Source organism: Aegilops tauschii, chromosome 2 (genome assembly GCF_002575655.3).
Source record: "Aegilops tauschii subsp. strangulata cultivar AL8/78 chromosome 2, Aet v6.0, whole genome shotgun sequence".
Classification (NCBI taxonomy): domain Eukaryota; kingdom Viridiplantae; phylum Streptophyta; class Magnoliopsida; order Poales; family Poaceae; genus Aegilops; species Aegilops tauschii.
Window position 1 is genome coordinate 280890061 of NC_053036.3, and position 8463 is coordinate 280898523.

The 8463-nt window shown below is 39.0% G+C and overlaps 1 long non-coding RNA gene across 1 annotated transcript; it reads left to right on the forward strand.

Annotated features, from left to right (window-relative positions):
- The first annotated feature begins 3167 nt into the window (after window positions 1-3167).
- Window positions 3168-8074, forward strand: LOC109760612 (uncharacterized). The gene is made up of 2 exons (XR_005767877.3): window positions 3168-3283; window positions 3364-8074. It is a non-coding gene; the product is annotated as an uncharacterized lncRNA (long non-coding RNA).
- Window positions 8075-8463: the final 389 nt, after the last annotated feature.

Here is an 8463-nt window from a genome sequence, read left to right on the forward strand (position 1 = left end):
TACTCTTTTTTGGATTAATATACTACTCAATATTTTATTAAAAAAGTTACATGGTTTTTTCAGAATTAAAAAATTATATACCCCAGTTTCAAAAGAAAATACACATATACTCCATACTATCATTTTGATATACTCCATACTACAACTAAGAGCAGCTACACTTCCATACAAACTAGAATAGTATGTACCCTTACCAAGAAAATGAGAGTAGTATGTACACACCATACTACAACTAAGAGCAGTATGTACACTTCCATACAAACTAGTATGTACCCTTACCAAGAAAATGAGAGTAGTATGTACACACCATACTACAAAAAAGGGTATACTACATACACAGTACTACCTTTTGGGGTACTATTTTATACGCTAAGATATTTCACGCAAAGTTTGTCAATACATACTCCATACTCCAATAATTATATGTATGTTGGAAAACTCCATACTACAAGCATACATGAGTATACTCCAAGTGTTTAAAAGTATTATATTCTTTACTATATTGTGTAGAAAATCTAGAAAAGATAATGTTCCGACGCTACCTATTTAACGAAAACTACTCTGACTAGAAAATTTCCCTCCACCTAACAAGAATAATCAGCATCTCGTTCGCATCCTTATATCTCATAGACAAGTTGTTGTACGTGTAGTCAATAATTTTAGGAGGTGGTTGAACCAGCAGGTCATTAGCTGCCGGATTATTTTAATGTAAAAACTGAAGTTGGTGCCTATCAGATCATATAGCACCCGTTAACCTACTTCTTGACCCGGTTGACTTGATGCTACGTTTGAGGGAGAGGGAGAGGGGAGGACACATGGAGGGCAGCTAGCTAGGTGGTAACTACCACTGCTGGTAGATAAAATTTGTTTTATATATATATATATATATATATATATATATATATATATATTTGATTGTATTGCCTAAGAACATATATGAAATTGATAACCTTACCATGGTCCTTGTTGTATATTGTTTTTGCTGCCGCATGTATTTCTTTAATGGTTGCTTCTTGCTCATGTATGATTCTATCATTACCTGTGTAATATTTTTTTTATTGTTATGTATATTAAATGTTTGTATATAAAAGTATTTATATGTAATATATAAATTTACCATGATCATCATTGTAGATTGATTGTATTCGTGCATGCACTTCTTTGATTGTTGGAAGCATTCTGGAGGGGATGTCTGGCCACAAATCCACTTTACTGTGATTATCATTGTATAATGATTGTCTTGATGCATCTGTTTCTCTGATGCTTGGAAACATCGAGGGAATGTCTGTTCAGAATAGATCGTTAGTTGTGCAGACAGATTTATATTTACTTGGAATGCGAGTATAAAATGAAGATTATTACCGTAAGTCATGAATTGTGGCTGCTCTAGAGGTTGATTGTTTTCGTCGCAGGTTTCTGTCATGGATGCATCTTCTTTTGATGATTCAGAAACTGTTTGCTTCCGTCTTTTCATGAATTCTTCATTGAGACGGTGTAGCAATGTTTGCCTTTCTCCTGCAGCCACCCTGTGTTTTGCAGTAAATTTAGAAATGTGTTTTGCAGTAAATTTAGAAATGCTAACCTCCTGTTTCGTTGCGACATATTTAGGGTTCTCCATTGCAATTGAATCTTTGGATGGTGTGCTACATTCCAATTGACGACGAGCTTCAATTTGTTCTATTCTTGCTTTCTTCTGTTTTGGCTTCATGTTCGCGTATTTTTGTTTTTCTTTAATGCATTTTGCCGCCTTCTGTTCTGGTGTCTTTCCTGAATTTATCTTTTGATGATAGGCTTCACAGCGTTTTTTGAGTTGGTCCTGCCTTTCTTCATCGGTCGTGCGTTCATTGCGCTTTTTATTTCTCTTTCTTTTAAGTTCCTTAGACTCTTGTCTTTCTTCATCGGTCATGCGGGCATTCCGCTCTCTATCTCTCTTTCTTTTTCGTTCCTTAGACTCCTGTCTTTCTTCATCGGTCATGCGGGCATTCTGCTCTCTATCCCTCTTTCTTCTTTGTTCTTTAGCATCCATGATTTTTGATTATTTCCCAAATGTTTTCCTGCATGAGTGTAAAAAAACTTGTAATACCATCTAACATGCGAACTTAACTTCGTCATCTAATATCTAGCATATTACAGATTCATATTGTGGTACAATGAAATGGTGAATTCAGCTGAGAAATTTAGTACGGGCTACATGTAAGCACGATGCACCAAGTGAGGTAGCTTAGGTTGAACTTTCATTTGTTGATCTACCTCTATTAATGATAGTTCATTGCTGAAACATCCAGGAAGTTTATTAGAAGTTTTTTCTCAGACTAGTTAGTACGGTGGCTGTCAAAGATAATTTGCTAGTAGCTCTTGGTTTCCAAGGTGAGCTAATGTGCAAAGTAAGATCTATGTAACACTTTGTTTTTAGTAACGATGCTGGCAGTTATGGTTGCAGATACACAAGAAAGATAATGTGACCTGATCTTGGCATGAGATCAGGCGTACATACCTCAGGTGGAGCACTTGCTGTCCGGCGATGTGTTGGTACAACGGCAAGCTTGTACGATGGTGTACAAAGGTGATTTCTTGCGCAAAGCCGACGCAGAAAGCTAGCTAAGCCAACGGAATATGTGTGTTTCTATTTGTATATATAAGCAGGACCACGTGTACGTAGGTAAATTAGAATTCGGACTCTTGCCAAGTAGAGCCAGCTTCGTACTCTTGCCAAGTAGAGCCAGCTTCGTACTCTTGCTAAGTAGGATTCTGATTCCTAGTACGGCACGTATACATATGTATAATCAGAATTTGGATTCTTGTACGTAGCTAAGTAGGATTCCGATTCCTATTTTGTAACAAACGTGTGAACTTTTGTGGTTTTCATGCTCAGATGGACAAGACTAGAAGAGATTGGGATGTGTAATACTGTATTTTCTAACGGAAGCACTAACGCCCACACGTGTGGGCGTTAGCCAACTCATCCACACGCCTCGATCGCCGTTCAGTGCCTTTTGCACGAATCTTGGCACGAAGAGGCTGATTTTGTGTGCCACGTAGGACAACTCGTGTGTGCGCGCGAGTGAGGGAGTTAGCCCGCACGCCGGTTTTCTCTCCGCTGTCAGGGCGAAAGTTGCCCGAACGTCCTTTTCTTTCTCGCTCGCCCACCGCTCTCTCTCCTCCACCTTATCCATTTCACAGTCCCCACATAGCCACACCCCCACGAGCAGGAGCTCAATCCCGAGCGACCCCGGTGCCTCTCCCACACCTCCGGTGGCCGGCGAACGCCGACGAGCGCAGTCAGGTTTCTTCCCACCGCCCCGTGCCGCTCCTCTTCTTCCCCTATGTATCCCCTCTCATCTGTATCTTTGTGCTGACCGGTAGGTGGCCGGCGAGATGGGCGGTGGCAGGCGTGAGGGGCGGGGAGGGGCGGGTTGGTGGTGAGCACCGGGTGGATCCCCCTTCTCCCATGGCGGCTTGGGTGGCGGTGAGGGAGAGCTGCGTGGTCTTCCTGGCGGTGAGGGGGCGGTCCAGGGGGACCGGATGGCTGAAGCGGAGGAGGCGGGCGCGCGTGCGGCTACTTCTGAGGTTCGAGCTCCGCCGCGCCAGTCTATTTGCATGCTGCCGCCATGCTACTCGCCAACTCCTGCCCCGGGAAAGGCGGGGGCGGGCCGGTGGGAGTCCCTGGTGGGGCTCGGCCTCCGCGGTGGACGCAGGCGCGGGCCGGAGCTACTCGATCCGGTGGGCAAGCGCCACCCCGCGTTCTTCGTCAACATCGACGGGCTTGCGGTCGTGGGGGGCAATGGCTTGTTCGTCAGGGTGTCGCGGCGGCCCAACAACTACTACAATCATGGCGACATCCGCGCGCTCGATGTGATCTTCAGGAAGGCATGTCTGCTCCATGCTCCTCCGACACGCGATGCCATGGAGGTTTGATTTTCCCTCTCTCAGTTTGGTGTGTTGTGTGTTCATGCACACGGCAATAGGGCGATGATTCTTGTTTGATCAATCATCTGCGTACAGTTTTGAATCTGATAATGTATAGAATAGATGGATAGTCTTTAGTTTCCATGGGCGGTTTTCGAGCATGCAGTGATGGCGACTTTAGAGTCATGGCAATTTATGATGATGCCATGGTAAATTTCAGAGACATGCTAAATTTTACACCCATGGCATTTTAAGTTGATCACATAGCTTAAACATGTGTACCTGTAGTAGTGCCCCAGGTCACAAGGCCTGTTAGTGAACTGGTGTTGTTCTTTACAGAATACATGTGGTTAGATTGAGGTTAGAAATCATGGCAATTGTTACACTTTTATCGATGGCAATTCTGTAACGTATATTTCTATTTTTAAGCAAAACGCCATGGCAAATTTGAAAATGCATATGCCATGGCAATTTTTATTCATAATTTGTAGCCATGTCCCTTGTAATACAAGCACTTATATTTTTTAGGCCTATGGCAATATTTGATTAAGCCCATGCCCCTCGTAATACAAGCCCATGTCAAAGTTATATGTGTACGTAGCATGCTAATTTTCTGCATTTGATCACATAGCAAGTTTAAAAAATGTTCCTATGACCTTTTTTTTCAAAGTTTGCCATGGCAAAAATGTCATGTTATTTTGTCATGGAAAATTTAGTTATTTTTAACACGCCCATGCCAATCTTTATGTTTTTGTTTCTTACTTAACCACGTCAAATTTAGTTTGTTGATAATGGCAAATTTAGTTTATTGACCATGGCAATCTGATTTTATTTGATCATGTCAAATTTAGTTTATTTGGTTCATGGCAAATTTAGTTTACTAGTCACAGCAAATTTCGTTTTCAAATCATGGCAATTTTTACTTTATGTGAATTCCGCCGTGGCAAGTTTTGATACGAATCTGCCATGGCATTTTTCTTGTTCATACCTGACTTTCAACTTTTTGTGTGTTTTTTCACACACGGCAAATTCATCATACAAACACACGGCAATTCCTGATACGAATTTGCCATGGCAATTTTCTCATTCATATTTTTTGATTTTCAACTTTTTGTGTTTTTTTACACACACGGCAAATCATAATACCAAAGCACGGCAATTCTTGATACAAATCTTCCATGCCAAGTTTTGATACAAATTTGGTTTATTGATCATGGCAAATTTTAGTTGATTGATTCATGGCAAATTTAGTTTATTGATCATGAAAAATTTAGTTTCAAATCATGGCAATTTAGTTTACATGATTTTTCTGCCATGTCAAGTTTCAATATGAATCTGCCATGGCAATATTTCTTGCTCATGGCAAATTTAGTTTATGTGAATTCCGCCGTGGCAAGTTTTGATACGAATCTGCCATGGCATTTTTCTTGTTCATACTTGATTTTCAATTTTTTTTCTTTTTTTTTGGCACACGGCAATTCTTGGTACGAATTTGCCATGGCAAGTTTTGATATGAATCTGCCATGGAAATTTTCTTGTTCATAATTTTTATTTTTCAACTTTTTTCTATTTTTACACGCACGGCAAATTCATCATACCAGAACACGGCAAATCTGTCATGCCAAGTTTTGATACAAATTCAGTTTATTGATCATGGCAAATTTTAGTTTATTGGTTCATGGCAAATTTAGTTTACAAATAATGGCAAATTTAGTTTATTGATCATGGCAAATTTAGTTCTCAAATCATGGCAATTTAGTGTAAATGATTTTTTCTGCCATGGCAATTTTTCTTGTTCATGACAAATTTAGTTTACGTGAATTTTGTCGTGGCAAGTTTTGATACGAATTTGCCATGGCAAGTTTCTTGTTCATAGTTGATTTTCCAACTTTTGTATGTTTTTTCACACACGATAAATTCATCATACAAAATACGGCAATTTCTTTGATACCAATCTTCCATGGCAAATCTCTTTGTTCATACTTGATTTTCAACTTTTTGTGTTTTTTCTCACACACGGCAAAATTCTCCTTCAAAACACGACAATTTTAAGTAAACTTTCATGGAATTTTTAATGAAAAATGCCATTGCATTTGTTATCTTTTACTGTCCTGTCAAATTTATGTGTTCTTTTCACATGAATTTTTGAACTATTTCTTTTCACATGGCAATATTGATTTTTTCTGTCATGGCAGATTTGCCATATTTCATTTTGGGCATTAAATATGTGTTTATAAACCTTTGCCATTGTTAAAAAACAATATAATGGCAAATAGTTTGGTCAAACTAAAATGGCAATTTTTTTCTGCTATTTTCAAAGCAGCTGATGGCATTTCTTAGTAGCTGAGCAAAATCTGGCTTTTATTTGTTGCAGAAAAAACTAAAATCTGGGCCTTTTCATTTAATTCGTTCTCAGTGGGCCTTTTGTTCCTTTTTTTCACACTAAAAAGGGCCTGGTGCGATGGAGGCGTGTGGGCTGTGGGTTTCCCTGCCGAGTGATCGATCCCCTCGTATCGAACAAGTCGTGTGGTAGGGTGTTCCTCCTGCCACACGTGTGGGCAGTGCTAATATTCGCCCACACAGGGTCGTGTGGGCTGCTTGCTGGGTATCCACACACGGGCGTGTGGGCGGGTTTCTGTTGTGCCACAAGTGTGGCAGTTATCGACGTCCTTTTTTAATGGTTTTTCTTTAAGAAGAATGATAAGTTTGAGCAGGCACTGTCTGTACTAAATAGGAAATCTTTTATGAAATTGCTCGTGTCTGATGGTCTGTTTTTGAAAAAAAATCAATAGGTGTATGTTAGTCAAGTACAATTATGTTTTATTTTTTAAAATAAAATTATGGGATTGCACTGCCTTTACGTTTGATTGAAAGCACCACTCTGTCGTCGTGATAGAGTCGAGCTGATACTATTGGCGGATATATTGAGCATGATAGCATTGGAAGCAGTACATGCTATTGAAAGAAGTTTTATGTTTATATATAGAAACTCAATCTGCACTTGTAATTGGGAAACCAAAATTAATAATATGTATATGCGTGCAATCTTCAAAAGAATGTACATGTGTTGAACAACTTCTTAAGTGATGTCTCAAGTACAAATCAAACTCCGGCTCACTGCCTATTAACCGTTGACCGCTAGAATTCTCTTTGACAAATCACCTTCAACCGAATGAACTACCTGCAAAATAAGGTTAGTTATGCGTTTAGATGTCAAAAGTGTTATCAAAAATTTGATTCATTTGGCATTTCAAAATGAACTAAAACTATTTGACATACCAGTTTTGCTTTAGATTTTCCTAATACATTTGATGAATTCCAGTACACCAGCTGGCATGTTATCTTCACATTCATTGTCCTTCAATGTTAGCACTTGGCCCAAAATTAGTTTTCTGAGTACATATCCATCCTACACATCCATTTGTTTGTAAAAGGATGACATCAGTATTAGATGTGTAATTATAATAATATTAATGATATATACAACCGCAATATTTACCTTTAAAAATGGTAAATGTAGTCTTTCGTCTTTCCATGTGGACATGAAGAGGGGAACACGATAACCGGACAATTCCCTTGTATATAAGAATTACATGTTAGTAAATAATATTGTATACATATTCAGAACAACAAATACTTAGTATATAGTCTTTAACTCCTGAAAAATGTTACCTGTTGTAAACCGGAATATCATCTAGTATTTTATGATGCCATAGGAAAATATTCTCGTTCCATATAGACCCAGGGCATGCTTTTGACATTGCTTTCGGCAAATGTTTTGCAATCCATTTAATTTTGGGCAAATATTTTGCGAGTGGGTTGTATTGGTAGATGGGTTAATAGGAGTAGGGTCCAAAATGTACACTGTTCTGCTATCCTTGTCCAATGAGAATAGAATGAAATCATTGTTGAATTGTATTGGAACGTGGATCTGAAACAGGCTACATATTAGAGGTAATAAAAATTAGGGTCTAAGATATATAGAAGTGCTCTTACCAATTTGCATGTTGAAACATTATATTTGAGACCAGACCAACTACGGACAGAATTTGCTAGTTGTTCCACATCTAGCTTTTTACGATAGTCTAGGTGCCGTCCAAAATCAGTAGTTATCTAGTATATAAAATAATTGGTTAGAAAGATTATTAAAAAATTAGAATATAAAAAAGTATAAAATGAATATTTTTTAAGCCAACACAAACATGAACACCACGTCTAGTGATCCCTCTACCAACTCAAAAGGCCATTCTTTGGTTCTGACCTCTATTGGAAGCCCGCCTCAGCTCGTCAATTCATCGGCTGAGACTGTGTTGCTCGCCAGTGCTTCCGATAGCGCCTTCATCTTTTTGGCCAATACAAATCTTCGTCTCCGCTTCCCCTAAAAAGCGCACCGCCTATCAGCTAAGCTTCTGCGATGATGGTTATTGCGCTGCATAAAGGAAAAGTAAAATAGTTTGATAAACTTTTGGGTGCCAACAGAAGCAGATTGAACTAATTATCTTAAAGATGTGATATGAAAAACAAAGTAATATTCATATTCAATGAAAGATAGTGCAA